The 17,826-nt window shown below is 34.4% G+C and overlaps 1 protein-coding gene across 1 annotated transcript in view; it reads left to right on the plus strand.

Moving 5' to 3' along the window:
• LOC145691840 (latrophilin-like protein LAT-2) overlaps nt 1-17,826 on the plus strand; it is a 324,510-nt gene that overhangs the window by 269,220 nt on the left and 37,464 nt on the right. The gene's annotated exons all lie outside the window — the stretch shown is intronic.

Consider the following 17,826-nt stretch of genomic DNA (forward strand, 5'->3'; position numbering starts at 1 on the left):
ATTAGTTATGGATAAAATTGCCAGATTGAGATTTTTTGTTTTGCTTTGCATGTGTTACGCTTAACATATTAACTGTCTCATTTAATTTAATATAACTCCCGCTAGTTTTACGTTTGGCGTCTTATGGATCAAAAATATATCAGACGTATCTTTACTTTGAGAACCGTGTGGTATGTAGGCGATTCAAACTATTACGCTGTAATATTATGTAACCTGATGAGTGCTTCCTGGCAAAAACACAGCAATTGATTTCTGGTAATCTTAAATATTTCTGTTTTTATTGATACAATGAAATCTTAACTCATTTTCGTAATAAGATACTGTGAACCCCAAGAGTTTTTCTTCCGTATGGCAGTCGCTGTGTGAAATAGTCATTTACATAGCTCCACATGGTTCTACAAAGCTGAATACATTACAGCATATTCAAAATATTGAGCAGTAATAGTATTTTAGTTATTTATATTGCCTAAGAACTTTAGTCAAATTTTGGGCAAAATGCTCCTTTCAACGATCAGATTCTTGCTACTGCATTAAAATAGACTATCTTCTCTGAGGTTTTTGTGTTTTAGTTCAGGTTATTTATATTTATTACTATATTTAGTTTTTATATATGCTTTCTATTTTTTCCTTTAGCATTATCACGATCTCTGCCTTAACATTATAGATTTTTACGTTTCCAATATGTATTTCGTCGATCTTATATAAAATTAATTCATTTTGAGAAATTCATTCTGTTTCTGACCGGCATTTTTGTTTCAGGAGTTGTTGTCTCAGCAGCATATGAGCCTATTGCCTTTTGTGAGCGTGTAGCCCCCCTCACTCCCATTCCATTTTAATTTTCCCAGTTTTTCTTGGCTGAATTGGAATAAGGCTCCATGTACTGTACGTCGATTCAAACTGTGTTTTAGTTTTATCTTTTTCTATGAGTTGGCAGTCCTGTGAGTGTGACTTGTGTTTTCTGTTCACCGAACAAAAGGGATGTGAAGTGGCCGCAAAGCTACAAAGATATAGTACGATTGAAGCTAGATCAATCGAAGCACATATTTATTATTTACGATATCTTAATCATTTTATAATAATAGAAAACTTGTTTAAAACCGTTCAATGTATGTATTCTTCGTAAAGAATGTTTTTTTATGGATATTTTCAAAATCTTTTCTGGCGTGACTGGCGCAAACTTATTGACGCTTAGTCTGATAGGCGGGAAGAGGTGCTCGCGGATGATGGCTGTCTAAGCTGTTCTACGTATTTGGTGTCCATTCATAATATCCAAAATTTCCTTTAGCATCGTCAAATATATTGTGAATTTGATTATGGAAAGATCAAGTAAAACTTATATAAGTGCTCAATTGTAAAGGTTTCACAATATTTATGTACGTTTGCCAAAACAGCGTCTAATATGCAAAACAATGGAACTCCACGACGCATGAGTGAGGAATAGATAAAGGTAAAAGAGTAAATTGTGTTTACAGCAGCAAAATAATGACTGCAACGGAGCCTAAATTATGACTATCCAACGAAAAACAAGAAGTAAGGAGAAATCTTATTGCCGAGAATAACTACATGACCCCCCCCCAATCCATCAATTCATAGTGCAGTAAAGTGATCCAAATAGATTGCGTGTGTTAAATTATAGTGCATCGTATAATATAAATTATAGCCGGCATCTACGATACATCATTTTCTTTAAAGAAAGAAAATAATTAATCATATATAATAAATTCTTCGTGTAAATTTCAAATTAATAAGAATATGGGCTCCCTGAGTGGTAATACTTGTTGAATAAATATATTAATAAAATGTTGTAATGTTGTAAACGTAAGTATCATATATAAGTTGGGTTTATTGAATAAAATATATATATTGTGTATATTTTGTGTGCTATTACCTTTACGGTATCTTCTACACAATTACTACCGAAATGGTGGATGTCATGTCTGGTTACTTGTGTTTATTCCGCTAATGCCATCAGGCGTGGTAACGATGGTGGGCATTCGCAGTCGCAGCCTCAACTGAATGTCATTTTGGTTCGAGATCTAACTTGGAGGTTTGCGTACTCTTAATTACGGTATTGACATTTGTGTAGTAAATGTCCTTCTCCCACCAACTACTAAAATCCACCATACGCAATGCGTACCGAACAAGGGTTGAATCCAGTGGAGTTATGACAAGTACGAATCCTACAAGGAAAACAGGTAAGAATTGTACGAAAATTGAATACTTGGTAATATAAAACAACTTGCCCGAACAGAAACACGATCCAATCGTGTCATAAAACGGCTAGTCCGAACAGGAATCGAACCCGTCGTGTTACAAGAATGGCGCCCCGAGTGAGGAACAGAACTCCTTCACCGTACATGCAAAAGGTAGTGATTCATGTGTAGAAACGTAAAGGTGTAAGTTTCTGACTCGTATTTAGAATTTATACGTAATTGTGAAAAATGGATGCAAGTAACGTTAAGTCACTGTTAGATGCAATTAAAGCTGAAATGCAAACTTTACATGAGTCATTAGAAAATAAAATAGAAAAAAGTAATGCATCTTTAGAAAGCAAAGTTGAAAAAGTTAATGAATCTTTAGAAAATAAAATAGCTGAAATAAATGAATCTTTGGAAGGAAAAATAGAAAAAGTCGTTGAACAAACTAATAATGTACGCGAGTTTTTAGAAAACAAAATAGTGGAAGTTTCTGAAATAACAAAAAAGCAGATTGACGATAAACTCCAGGCACAATTAGAAGTTGTAAAGAAAGAAATTTGGGGTAAAAGCGAAGAAAAAGGGGTCCAAGCACTTGAAAGAGTTGAATCAATCAAAGCTCCAATTGAAAAGTTTAGTGTAGATGCAGAACAAGGGTGCCAAAAGGTTGTAAATGAGTCGGTTGTTGTTAGCGCTTGCAATGTTAAAGAAATAAGTAGTCAGCCAGTGTTAAACAAATGTAAAGGTTTAGTTAGTCAAACTGTTACGTCAAGTAGGCCTAATGTTCGCTCCAAGTCTAAACAGCAGGTAGATGTGTTGAACATAAAATATTTGTCATGTTACGGAGGAAAATGCACTGATAAGTTTTGTGCGTGTAACTGTACTAATGTAGTAATATTAATGAATGGAGGCAAGAGAATGCGCTCTTTACTCATTAGTCATATGTTGAATTTAATGGAGCTAGGATGCGTCCAAAGCACGTCACAAACAGATAGATTAGCATGTATTCCAAGTAATGACATATGTTCGTACTTCGTGAACATAGTTAGGGTTCAGATTGACAATAGGGAAAACAGCGGTAACATTTCCCAGTTGGTAGTAACGAATGTGTATGGTACAAACTTCAAGCGCATAAGTTTTTATTGTTTTCTATGCACCCAAATATGTGTAATGAATGATGAAATCAGTTCAGGCACTAGTAGCATCAATGAGAATAATGTTAGTGGAATACCATGGCGCAAACAAGTTGAAAGTTGTCAAAATGGTTTTAGTAAGCTGCAGTACATGTTGAGTAAATCCATTAGAAAGTACAAATATTGGTCACAGCGTGGTAAGCATACGCACGGTAAGAAACAAAAGTTAAGTAAAGTGAAACGAAAAGTAAAAAGCAAGCACAGAATTTTGCGATCTTTCGAGAAAATGTCGAAATTTGTCCGTAGAAATTTTAAGAAAATCCAATGTCAGCGTAGAGGCAATTTCATGGTAGCTAATGTTAAGGAAACGGTCAATGTAGTCACTCTTGAGAAAGCACAATTAAAAAATGTAAGTGAAAATCGTAATGAAAAGTCAAAACCTAGTAAGCGTGGTAAGTTGTTCAAAAGGTTAAAAGTCAATGTAAAAGGAAAATATATGCAGGAATTAGTCGTTAAAATTCATAATGATGTCCGTGAAAAAGCTAGAAATCAGGTGAAAAAACCGTGTTGTAGCCAAGCGTCGAAAAGTCAAAACAAATCTAACAAAAAAACAAAAGTCAGGTCAGTCAAACGAACTTGGGCTAGGTGGCACGAGCATTCAGTAACAGTACCTACGCGTAATCACACAGGGAAAATGAAAAACCAGGTTGATCACAAAAGTAAATTCAGTGTTCCATACAAAATTAGGCAGAGAATTTCCCGTAACAAAAATTTAAAAGGAAATAAGTGCAGTAAACATAATTACAAAATACGTGGAAATCGTAAGTTAGTGAAGCAATGTGGTAGGTCAAAAGTTAAAATTTCTGCCAATATGCAATTTGTTGTTGCTGCTGACAGTGAAAAATCATACGCGTATGGAAAGTCAGTGTTTATCAAAGTAAATACTTGTCGCAGAAACCACACAGGTAATTACGAAGACGTGTTTATTAAATGTTTCGGAATAAAATTCAAAATTCCTGTTGTACTCGAGAAACCAAGAGTGGGAATTGGATAAAAATATGTTTGCGAGAAAATTGGATTGTGTACATTTTGGAAATTTGACCTTAGCGATGTTTAAGATTCTTGAATATTACAAAAAAAAAAAAAAAAAAGAATGCAAAATTAAATATTTTGTTTTTGAACCGTATAAAAATTAAAAACAAAAGAAATTTGTAAATTGTTAGATCCTTTAACTGGTAAATCTATTGGTTCGTATTCAGTGAATAAACTTAAGGTGTAGAAACTACGAAACAAACTCGTAAAATTTGGTTAAACCTAGCAGTAAAACATAGTTCTCAAAAGTACCATGACATGATTTCAAGAGAATTTAAAAATTCAGATTTAGAAAGTAGTGTTGAAACTGTTCTTTGCAATGCATTAAGTACAACACCAGTATGTTTGTCTCAAAGTGTTCAATCAAGAAGTAATAACCAACGAATACATAAAATTTTAGAGAAATTGTTAGATGTTGACAAGTATTTGAATTTTCTGTACTGTAAAAATGTGTGTTCATCTGATGCGTTGGAACTTGCGTTGATAAACTTACAAAATCCTTATGTGTTATTGAATGAGAAAGTACAAGGAATGCAGAAAAAAAAGAAGAAGAAAAGTTGTTTTATACGATATATGGAGGCATCTGTGATCAGCTATGCGACTTCCAGATGGCCGTTGATGTTTCTTTTCCAAAGTAATGGAAAAACTAGCAAAGATATATGCCAAGTCATGGAGATGAAGTTTCCCCCCTTACATGTTGGGTAATGTAGTACTTTATAACAAAATACTTTGGATAGGTTAATAATTACCTGTACCTTGGGCAGAAAGTGCTCATACATATGCACTATACTTCATAGAATGTTAATTTAATAATAACAGAAGAAGAATGATTTTAAGATATGTAAAATATTATTATGGGATAGTTGTGGCTATGTAAATGTTTTATGGATACCTAGTCAGCAAGTTTGTGTGCTTGACAGTTTGAAGGAAAATATATTATAAAATATATCAGCTAATAAACCATTTTAGCAACGTTCATCGACGTTATCATTCTAATAGAAAAGGTGAGAATAATACTATATAATTATTAAAGATAATTTTTACCTGCAAACTAATACTACCACTCAATATTTGTATATCTTACTTAGACGGACCAGGTTGACGACTACCCTTGGTGAGTCGTTATAAAAATTTTGGTTTACCTCACCCGGGACCTTTTCATAAATTCTATACCCCGAAGCAAAGTAAGGGTGAATTTACTTTTACAATTAAGTTAATGAATACAAATTTGACCATATTGAGAAGTGGTAGAATAATCATAAGGAAAATGGACACTGAAATAATGGAGAATGAATCCACCAATAGTGACAACGGTGAACCTAGTGTAACATCAAGAATGACATCGGAAGACCGAATCTTGCTAGTCTTACAGCGGCAATTGAGTCAGATGTCTACCGAATTAAAGCAGACGATAGAACAGAAGTCTGATGAATCCAACAAGCAATACGAAGAATTAAAGCAGACGATAGAACATAACTCTGAAGAATCCAACAAGCAATACGAAGAATTAAAGCAGACGATAGAACATAACTCTGAAGAATCCAACAAGCAATACGAAGAATTAAAGCAGACGATAGAACATAACTCTGAAGAATCCAACAAGCAATACGAAGAATTAAAGCAGACGATGAAGCATAATTCTGAAGAATTAAGTAGACGAATAGAACAGAAGTCTGATGAATCTAACAAGCAATACGAGGAATTGAAGCAGACGATAGAACAGAAGATGGAACAGAAGTCGGATGAAACGAAACAATTAATTATTCAGACGATGAACGATATTACCTCGCAATTCGAGGAAAAGTTAAAAGGAATATCGGAGGAATGCCAGGGTAATCACAACCACCTGAGCCAAGAAATCAGTGATATAAAAAAGGATTTAGAAGTAACCGAATCTTCTGTTCAACAACAAAAGATCCAGGTCATCAATAATGCTAACAACATACGAGCAAATACGCAGTCGATAGCTACGTTACAGGAAGAAATTAGAATGCTACAGGTTAAGGACAACACATACCGTAATAACATGTGTAGTGATCGCTTGGAGTTTCCCCACTCACCAGAGATGAACTCGCCTTCGCCGGTGTCTGATGATGATATTATATTGGAAGAAATACATCCGAAGAGTACAGATGGGCGAAACATAGATGGTGTAATGACACATCACGTCATGGATAGGAACTATCACCCAATAAGTACACGGAATGATAAAAGGAAGGTAAAATTAAGTGTTAAGATGAGTGAAATTCGAGCTATGAGCAAATTCAGTGGTAAGTGTAACGAGACTGCTACTTCTTTCTTAGAGAAATTCCAGGACGAATGCAATATTATGTGTATAGATAGATCACAATATATGAAATTAATTCCTCATGTATTACTCCCACCTTGTTCATTATGGTTTAAAGCAGTACGTGATCACATCAATACATATGATGAATTCAAAGCGGCACTGATCGCAAATTATGAAAATGACTTTTTGCTTGCGAATAGAGATGCCACCATTAGAAATCAACACTTCAATCCTCGATTGCATAAATCTATTGTAGAGTTTGTTGTAAATACATACAACGAATTAAAGGTCGTTAATCCATTGCAATCGGAATCGAGAATAATAGCATCGATTCGAAATTTGCTTCCATTTAAATTGCAACAGATCTTATTTTCCACACAGTGTATGAGTTTCAACCATTTATTAATGCTTGTTCAATGCTATGAAACTCAATACCATGCTATGAATCAACAAGCAGGAATGGGTAAAAATAAGAATAATTCAGATCATTTGGTGCCTGTTCGGAATTTAAATATCCGAAGTGTGAATAATACGGAACATAACCTAAGCCGAGTAAATTCTAGCAATCAAAATGAGCAAAATAGGCAAAGTTATGTAGGGAATCCGCCTAACCTAATTAATCGTAGCAATCCATATGTTAGACCATATAGTCAAAATAGGTTTAAAAATAGACCGAATGTATGACGAAATTCTAGGAATACAGCAAACTACGCGGATAGACATAATTGGAGATCAAGAGATGGCACTTCACATTCGGATCCAGGTATTGAAGTAATTCCTCTACAGAACAATAATACGGGACATAATAATGATTGTGCAGTACAATGTACTTTATTAAATCCATATGCAAGTATGAATGTAACCTGATTACCGTTAATGAAATTAAGTTAAATTCATATCAGTTATAGATTTTCATGAATATTTATTTTATTTTTATTCAATTTAATTCTCTTTAATTCTCATTAATCAATGATAATTCTCAAATGTTTTTAATATATGTAAGAATTATAATTCGATTTATAAATGATTAAAAGCAAAGGTTATTTATATTAGATTGATTTGTGTAAAAAAACTTAACTGTCAAAGATTCTGTTAAGAAGAAGATCTATTCTATAAAACTAAATATTCGCCAACTATTTTGAATGAGATTCTTCTATGTTGTGATGCCTTATTAATCTAATGTTTATTTTAAAATATCACCTAAAATGATTATCATATAATGCGCCCTGACTATTGGTAACTCATGTTTGTCCCTTCCGATTTTTGAATTCGCACCCTTCAACGATTAAATAAATGAGCGACGATATTTTTAATAAGAAAATATAATAATAATATAATGAATGTAATTAAAAATAAGTATTGATGAAGTGTAATATTTGTTATAAATATGTATATATATATATATATATATATATATATATATATATATATATATATATATGAAATGTAATAAAGATATATATGAGGTGCGATCAAAATGTGATGGACATATGCAATGTAAGAACAGTATTGTAAACGGACCAGTGGTTCTTGAACATAAAAGCCAAACTCGCTTATGACTTTTATATTCAGTCCATTTGTCGGGCGACATTTTATATAACAAAATACTTTGGATAGGTTAATAATTACCTGTACCTTGGGCAGAAAGTGCTCATACATATGCACTATACTTCATAGAATGTTAATTTAATAATAACAGAAGAAGAATGATTTTAAGATATGTAAAATATTATTATGGGATAGTTGTGGCTATGTAAATGTTTTATGGATACCTAGTCAGCAAGTTTGTGTGCTTGACAGTTTGAAGGAAAATATATTATAAAGTATATCAGCTAATAAACCATTTTAGCAACGTTCATCGACGTTATCATTCTAATAGAAAAGGTGAGAATAATACTATATAATTATTAAAGATAATTTTTACCTGCAAACTAATACTACCACTCAATATTTGTATATCTTACTTAGACGGACCAGGTTGACGACTACCCTTGGTGAGTCGTTATAACTTTTCTTTAACGCTCGGAGTAAGCTATTTTGGTAAATCCCATTCTTTATTATTTTAAATATTTAACCTTGTATTCTTTAATTCGGCCTCATCTCGGGGTGGTAAAACAAATAATTCATTGTGGGTAGGTTTCTTCAAAATTTAGCCAGGCAGATCCTGTCGAGTGATCAGAGAGGGTCATAACTGAATTATTACGTTGTAAAAATTTAGCTATGAATCTTTAGGGCGCCAATAAATTTTATTAAATCTCGACAATAACGTATGTTAGATAATATTGTGTAAAAATAAAGTTTGTAATATGTAACATGTTTTAAAATTTGTTTATTAATGAGAAAATTCATTTCGTATATTCATATTACTATATTATTGCATGATGTTTAAAATTAACTCGTACGTTGATATAGTATTGTTTAAATGTTGTATTTTAAATGCTTGAATAATGAAAATGGTATATTATTAAGAGTTATTTTGAAAATTAGTTATAAGGAAGTATATATTCATAAAAAGGTTATTTTTGCATTTTGTGTCATTCTTCTCAAAATATTGAAAATTTTATATGTTTAGTACGATAAGGATATTTAGTGTAAGATGTAATAATACGAGTCAGATACTTACTAAGAAAAAAAAGAGAGAAAAGTAAAAGCTGAAATTTTATGATTTGAGTATTGGTGTAAGAAATATATTAGTTATTTGATATGAATAAGTAAAATATGAAAGCTAAATATATATATAATATATAAAATGAAAGTATAATAAATAATCAACATATCATTCAACTTATATTGAAATATTATATTATAAAGATAAATGTAATTTTATATCTACATATTCAAAAAAAAGGAAAAAAAGAGCCCATTTAAAGCATATAGCCCATAAAATAAAATAGCCCATCTACGTTTGTGGAAAGTGTTAGTGAACTATGATAAAGCAAATAGTAATAGTGGAAATAAGAAGAGGAATAATAATCGGAGAAATAAAACTTTTGAGAAGAGGATTATTTGAAGATTCCAGGATTCTGATAATCTTCGAAGAAGATCATTGTCCTTGTCGCATGCCATTTGTGAGCGTGTCGCTCCCCTCACTCCCATTCCATTTTAATTTTCCCAGTTTTTCTTGGCTGAATTGGAATAAGGCTCCATGTACTGTACGTCGATGCAAACTGTGTTTTAGTTTTATCTTTTTCTATGAGTTGGCAGTCCTGTGAGTGTGACTTGTGTTTTCTGTTCACCGAACAAAAGGGATGTGAAGTGGCCGCAAAGCTACAAAGATATAGTACGATTGAAGCTAGATCAATCGAAGCACATTTTTATTATTTACGATATTTTAATCATTTTATAATAATAGAAAACTTGTTTAAAACCGTTCAATGTATGTATTCTTCGTAAAGAATGTTTTTTTATGGATATTTTCAAAATCTTTTCTGGCTTGACTGGCGCAAACTTATTGACGCTTAGTCTGATAGGCGGGAAGAGGTGCTCGCGGATGATGGCTGTCTAAGCTGTTCTACGTATTTGGTGTCCATTCATAATATCCAAAATTTCCTTTAGCATCATCAAATATATTGTGAATTTGATTATGGAAAGATCAAGTAAAACTTATATAAGTGCTCAATTGTAAAGGTTTCACAATATTTATGTACGTTTGCCAAAACAGCGTCTAATATGCAAAACAATGGAGCTCCACGACGCATGAGTGAGGAATAGATAAAGGTAAAAGAGTAAATTGTGTTTACAGCAGCAAAATAATGACTGCAACGGAGCCTAAATCATGACTATCCAACGAAAAACAAGAAGTAAGGAGAAATCTTATTGCCGAGAATAACTACATGACCCCCCCCCAATCCATCAATTCATAGTGCAGTAAAGTGATCCAAATAGATTGCGTGTATTAAATTATAGTGCATCGTATAATATAAATTATAGCCGGCATCTACGATACATCATTTTCTTTAAAGAAAGAAAATAATTAATCATATATAATAAATTCTTCGTGTAAATTTCAAATTAATAAGAATATGGGCTCCCTGAGTGGTAATACTTGTTGAATAAATATATTAATAAAATGTTGTAATGTTGTAAACGTAAGTATCATATATAAGTTGGGTTTATTGAATAAAATATATATATTGTGTATATTTTGTGTGCTATTACCTTTACGGTATCTTCTACACAATTACTACCGAAATGGTGGATGTCATGTCTGGTTACTTGTGTTTATTCCGCTAATGCCATCAGGCGTGGTAACGATGGTGGGCATTCGCAGTCGCAGCCTCAACTGAATGTCATTTTGGTTCGAGATCTAACTTGGAGGTTTGCGTACTCTTAATTACGGTATTGACATTTGTGTAGTAAATGTCCTTCTCCCACCAACTACTAAAATCCACCATACGCAATGCGTACCGAACAAGGGTTGAATCCAGTGGAGTTATGACAAGTACGAATCCTACAAGGAAAACAGGTAAGAATTGTACGAAAATTGAATACTTGGTAATATAAAACAACTTGCCCGAACAGAAACACGATCCAATCGTGTCCTAAAACGGCTAGTCCGAACAGGAATCGAACCCGTCGTGTTACACTTTTCCGTAAGGAGCAAAGTAGTCTTTAAAAATTAGTATTACCAAAAAGTAGTGCCAAGACACATCAGTCAATCAGCTTTAAGAAGCTCAAGTTGAAATAAGGGTGTACCCATGAAGATCCAACTTGTCTGGACCCCCCAAAGCTTGGTAGCTTCTTACAGCAATACACATGTGTTTCATTTGCGTAAGGGGCACGCTCGCAGGGGGTCAACCTGGTTTGGACTCCCTCCATGAGAAACATAATTTCTTGAACAGCTTCACAAATTCTAGGTGATACCTATAGGCGCAAGCGTCTTGAGCACTGGAGACTCGGGTTAGATTCACGGCGGGACTTATGTAGTTAGAATCCCGTGTTAAGCTGTAGATTCACGTCTTGTATAGTCTCGCTGCTAAGTGAGACGCTAAATCCGGACTCAACAAATGAAACTGGTGGCACAAAAATTGGTAACCACTTTACCATCAAGTATTAAATTAAAAATAAATAAATAAATGGTTAAAATAAAATGAAAAACACAAATATATCTTCAATCTACAGTACTGAAACACTTCATTAAAATAAATGTTGTGGTGTGTGAAGAAAATAAAATTTGTAACAGTTTACAACTTAATTACCAAGTGTAAACAATAAATAAAAATAAAAATATAAGCACCCCGTAAATTAGACATTGGTTACTAATGTTGGGATGGTTAGTATCCAAATAAATTATTATGAACATCTCTATCGTGTTCAATTTCGACACTACAATTTGGTGGAAAAGAAGAGATATCGAAATTTAATGAGTAAAACACTCTTTAGTGGACAAACAAGTCGAAGACGTTAATATAATATGATTTTCTTTAAGAATGTCTTATTTGTGCTATTTTTGGTTGCTCAGTGAAGTGCGCGAAAAAGAAATATCTATTGCTTGCTATGGTGTGATTCTAATACTACATCTTGAAATGAACATGGAACATATTTTTTTTTTATTTGTTCCCATGCTACTACGAAAGGCTACTCCAATTAAGAAATGGAAGTCATTGGCAAAGCTCCCAACACAGACAATTGATTTGCAGGAATTTTTCCAACAGCACATTCTTTGTTGGATAAAAAATGTGGAAATGTTTCAATTGCAGCGAGCTGGTTCAAAAGAGAAGAGAAAAAAAGCTCTCGCGAGTGCGAACTAAAAAAAATAATAAAACATAAAATACTTGTATTTTCCACTTGTTAGACACGGTCTAATGTAAGTTGAACAAATATATTCTTCAACAGCTTTATTTTATGAGTGCTTCTGGTCTGTAGTTCTGTCCCGTTTATATTTCTCTCCCTGTACGTGATGTAGAAGCTAAATAAAGCAAAATGTTAAGTTGTTCTTCAGCGTTTTCGTCGATGACAGAACACTTTAATCTATTGGAATGAAATAATTTACGATAGTTTCAGTGTAGCTGAATCGTTTAGGGTCAACGCTTTTGGTGCATGTGGTCTCGAGTTTGATTCGAGGTGATGCCCTGTACGTAAGTATTGTGCACCTCGAACTTCAGCCATATGAGCCGGCGATCAATGCAGTTGTATACTTGCAGCACTTAGATTGTAGGCAAGAATGGTTGAGTGACGTGGAGTCAGTTCTTGTGAATTACATAGCTCTTACTCTGTTTTAAGGCAACTCGAAATCATACATTACTAACTTAAGTTTACCTGCGACACATGCGATGTGATTAGGAAACACCATTGCATCCCCAATCACATCAAGAAGGCGTGGTGGCTTAGGGGTAGAGTGTTGACCTCCGGTGCTTGGGGTCCCTGGTTCGATCCCAGCTCGCACCGTGTGAACTTTGTAGTGGGTTTTATCGTGAGTTCTCGTGCTCGTGGGTTTTCTCCGGGTTATTCCGTTTCCTCCCACTTTCTTCATTCCACCATTTCACTCATCTCTCATCATCACTGTCTCCTTTAGCCTAACCGGCATAAGCATGGGACGTAAAACTTAAAAAAAAAAAACATTTCATTTCATTTTCCAATCACATCAAAGTACACATGCACACACGCATTATTATATATGTACATTTTGCTCGTCCACACAGCGAAAGTACAAATCAGCGTTCGATTGACTCGCAAGGATCTGCTGCTGCCACCGGCTTCGTCATAAAAAAAAATCTTTGAGTTTTACGTCTCACGTTTATGGCTTCGTGATAGATTTTGTATTCCCGGGGGGATGAATGTTTCCTCGTCCCACCTCCTAATATCAACACTGATTGTAATAATTAGTAACGTAACAAAAGAAACAACCATATATTCATTTCATTTCAATTTCTTTGACTATTGTAAACTGTATCTAGGTTTGAACATGTATTTCTCTGCTTATTTTCTTACCTGTGTACACCACAACTTCTTCATTACATGTCACTCGATGGTTACATTCAACATTTCCACACAGCAGACGTCAGATCGTAAGGTAGTTCATGAGTTGTGAATCAAGCAGGTTCTACTGTACACATCATGTGACTGGTCACGTGAGATTTCAAGTATTTCACCGATTTTATTGACAATATATATTTCTCTTTTGTGTGCTCCCACTTATTTTACACCGAATTATTACAGTATTTGCTAGATTCGCTACATAAACCATTTAACCAGTACGACGGTTTCTAACACTCGATGAGGTGAGGAATGCACTTACTGACTTGTTTGTTTTACATTTCGCTGATGTCAATAGATAGACACGTACGCATAAATTTGTTTTTGGTGGGATTGAAGGGTAGCATATTCTGTCATACGACACGTCATTGAAAAAAGAAAAAAAAACATCTACCAGCATCTACGACGATTGTCAATCCAACTCCCAGTCCCAGTCGACTGTAGTGCATCACCTTCACGAACTCGGAAAAACCGCCCGGAAATACTGCATTGATTTTACACCAACTCAGGCCCAAAGGAGGTGGATATATGCCGACAAATACTTCAAATGCGATTCCTGAAACGGATTCACTTATGCGAGAAAAGTGAGAGTTTTTTCAAAGTCCAAATGTGCAAAAACAGAAGTAGAGCAAGGGCCTAATACCAGAACCCCTCGTCAGACAGGGCGGTTTCGAGCATAAAGTTATTATCATAGTGTGTTAGAACCAAGAGAGAGTAATTCACTTTCATGTTTCCTAACGGTCGTACTATCAATGTCGACTTTTATTCCGAATAGTTAGATAGGATATATGCTGCAGAAGAAACAAAAAGAGTGTTTCTGAACTGAAAGCGCCCTGCTGTAATAGTAGAACGCAAAACCACACCCGACTTGAGAAATGCAACAAAAAGTGGAGGGACTTGATGGTATCACACTTATTCTACATTCGGCATATAGTCCTAATCTTGCAGCTTTGAACTATTACCTACTTCAGTTCTTGTAGCACTTCCTAAAATCAGGATGCTGAACCAACCAATAGGAGGTGGAAACAGCAGTGATTGACTTATTTATCTATAACGACAAGATGTGACATCCACCTGAAATCGAGGAACTAGTATTAAAGTGGCTACAGACAGTCTAACACAAGAAGGTATAGGTATACTTTGATTGTTAACCTACTTTCATTCCACTGTAATAAATGTTGCTTTGTTGCATATCAGAATATTGGAAGAAATAATGGCGCCTAAGAACGGATGTGCTGGCCAAGCATTACTGGGGATTTTCATGCAAGCAACCGTTGTGTTCTTTGCTTGCGATGTGGCTGAATAGCCAATTGACAAACTTATATAAGTACGGTTCTACGTGTAACACAACAAACTTCCTGTTGGCTACACATCGAAATCGCAAGCAACAAACGCAACGACGCTTGCATGAAAGTCCGCCCTTACCCAGTTAATTGAACGTGAGTTATGTGACTGACCATAGCCTTTCTTGAGCTGCAACGCCAGAACGTTTAATTTAGTACTACTTAGGAAAAGTAGTCAGAATTTCAATAGTGTGGAACTAAAGGAAACTAAAAGTAATTTCATTCTTGTCTGTTGTCTGCAACTCGTCTCACCTCTGTGTACTGAAAGAAAATACCAAACTTCTCATCGTAAGAACCCATCAAATCAATTAACTCCATAGTTCAACAATTTGCCACTAGAATGCGTGAACGTTCTGATCACCCTCATTTAAATACATTGGGGTTTCTGCTGAGTCGTTCTAACGCGTGATTAGTGTCATACTAAAGGGTTCGACTAGCATATGTTTCTTGCAGTAGTCAGGCCTTTAGTATGACACTAATTATACGTCTCTGCATTGTGTCGATTGTATCTAACAAGTAAACCTTACGTTTGGGTGAATCGAGTTGCTGACTGAGACACATATGAGAAAGTAGTACTAAATGTGGTCAGTATTTCAGTGAAGTTGTAGGTGCGAAACTGCAGGGGCTTAGGAGATACAGCTACCAGAACATCACATGGAAGTACAGAATAGTCTTCATACAGTTGGAGATAGAAGCTCTGTAAGACCTCTTGTAACGACAAAAGGTGAATAACAAATATATGGGTACATATTAGGACTAGGGGGAAGTTATATAGTAAGGGTATACCTGACGGCGGCCATCTTGAAATCCGCCATTTTGAATTAAGGTTAAGTTTTTAAAATAGGAATATGGTCATGTGATACATGATTTAAGGCACAAATTTAATCAGAAGAACAAAGGTGACACTAATTTTGATTTACGCGCAACTGGTAAAAAGTTACAGGGAAATTAAATATTTTTGCAGCATATGTATTAGTCCTTTACCCCTCCTTGTAAATTTTGTGTTAATGATAATAATTAAATAAAAAGCAGGTGGATAAATATTAGGTCTATGGTAAGAGTTGCCTTGATGGCGCCCATGTTCAATTCCGCCATTTTGAATCAGACAAAAGTTTTAAACAAAACGCATAACAGTGACACCTTATTAATAGGAAATTTTACCATAACTCCAACGGTATAACCATTTTTGCTTTATCATTAACCAGCACAAAATTAAATGGATCGCTCCTTACGAACACTGCTTTGACGGAATTGTTAACGACAAATGTGTCAAGTGTAACTCGATTGCCTTTGCCAGGTGTGCTCACTGTGAGCAGAGCATTTGTGCAAGTCATGCACTCTTTTCTGAACTACATGTAAATGTACTAATTGAGTACTTTTCAGGAAGAAAGACTGAACTTCAATTATGACTGAATTCCACTTTGGTCATTTTTCCTTAAATTAGCAACTTGTTTATGCGATAACAAAAGCTGGTTAATGATAAATGGTTATAACGTTGGATTTATGGTAAAATTTGCTATTAATAAGGTGTCACTGTTATGCGTTTTGTTTAAAACTTTTGTCTGATTCAAAATGGCGGATTTGGACATGGCCGCCATCAAGGCAGCTCTTACCATAGACCTAATATTTATCCACCTGCTTTTTATTTAATTATTATCATTAACACAAAATTTACAAGGAGGGGTGAAGGACTAATACATATGCTGCAACAATATTTAATTTCCCTGTAACTTTTTACCAGTTGCGCGTAAATCAAAATTAGTGTCACCATTGTTCTTCTGATTAAATTTGCGCCTTAAATCATGTATCACATGACCATATTCCTATTTTAAAAACTTAACCTTAATTCAAAATGGCGGATTTTAAGATGGCCGCCGTCAGTTATACCCTTACTATATAACTTCCCCCTAGTCCTAATATGTACCCATATATTTGTTATTCACCTTCTGTCGTTATAAGAGGTCTTACAGAGCTTCTATCTCCAACTGTGTGAAGACTATTCTGTACTTCCATGTGATGTTCTGGTAGCTGTATCTCCTAAGCCCCTGCAGCTTCGCACCTACAACTTCACTGAAATACTGACCACATTTAGTACTACTTTCTCATATGTGTCTCAGTCAGCAACTCGATTCACCCAAACGTAAGGTTTACTTGTAAGTTACTAAAATGCTCACTACTAAAAAATCTCGTTTGATGGAGTTATTGGTTTGGCATCTGAAATGCTCAAGTGTTGTAATGTGTAAGTAATTTCGATTTTTCCTTTCATATCAATATTAATATATAAAAAAAGTAAGTGCTTCACTCATCAAGACCATATTACAGCTATAAGCTGAAAGTATCAAATTTGAACAGGAAATTTATTTTGCCGTGAAAGCAAGAGATAAGAAAGAATTCTTTAAAATACATATCCTAAGGGAGTGTGTGTTCAAATCTCTTTCCAAAAATAAAGTATCTCAAGCTAGAAAGATGAAACTTGGCATATGAGCGTCTCATTAAAAATAAATTAACACGTGTTTCAATACTTTCCCAAAATTCCTCTTTTGAATGGAGAAAACAATCAAATTTTTATATTACAAATTTTGACTTTTATCGTGAAAATATCAAATATAATGATTCACTCAAGATAGATGTATGGAAATCGGAACTCTTAATTAAAAAGTAATAGTATGAATATTTCCAAGTTCTCAACAATTCTGCGTCTAATGTGAAAAAGAGTTATTCTATAATATTCAAACTTCCAGTTCTTTATACAGTAAAGCTCGTCGAGTGTTCATTTAAGTCGGAGATGTGAAATCCAG

Source organism: Thermobia domestica, chromosome 8, assembly GCF_964235325.1.
Source record: "Thermobia domestica chromosome 8, izTheDome1.hap1.1, whole genome shotgun sequence".
Taxonomy (NCBI): domain Eukaryota; kingdom Metazoa; phylum Arthropoda; class Insecta; order Zygentoma; family Lepismatidae; genus Thermobia; species Thermobia domestica.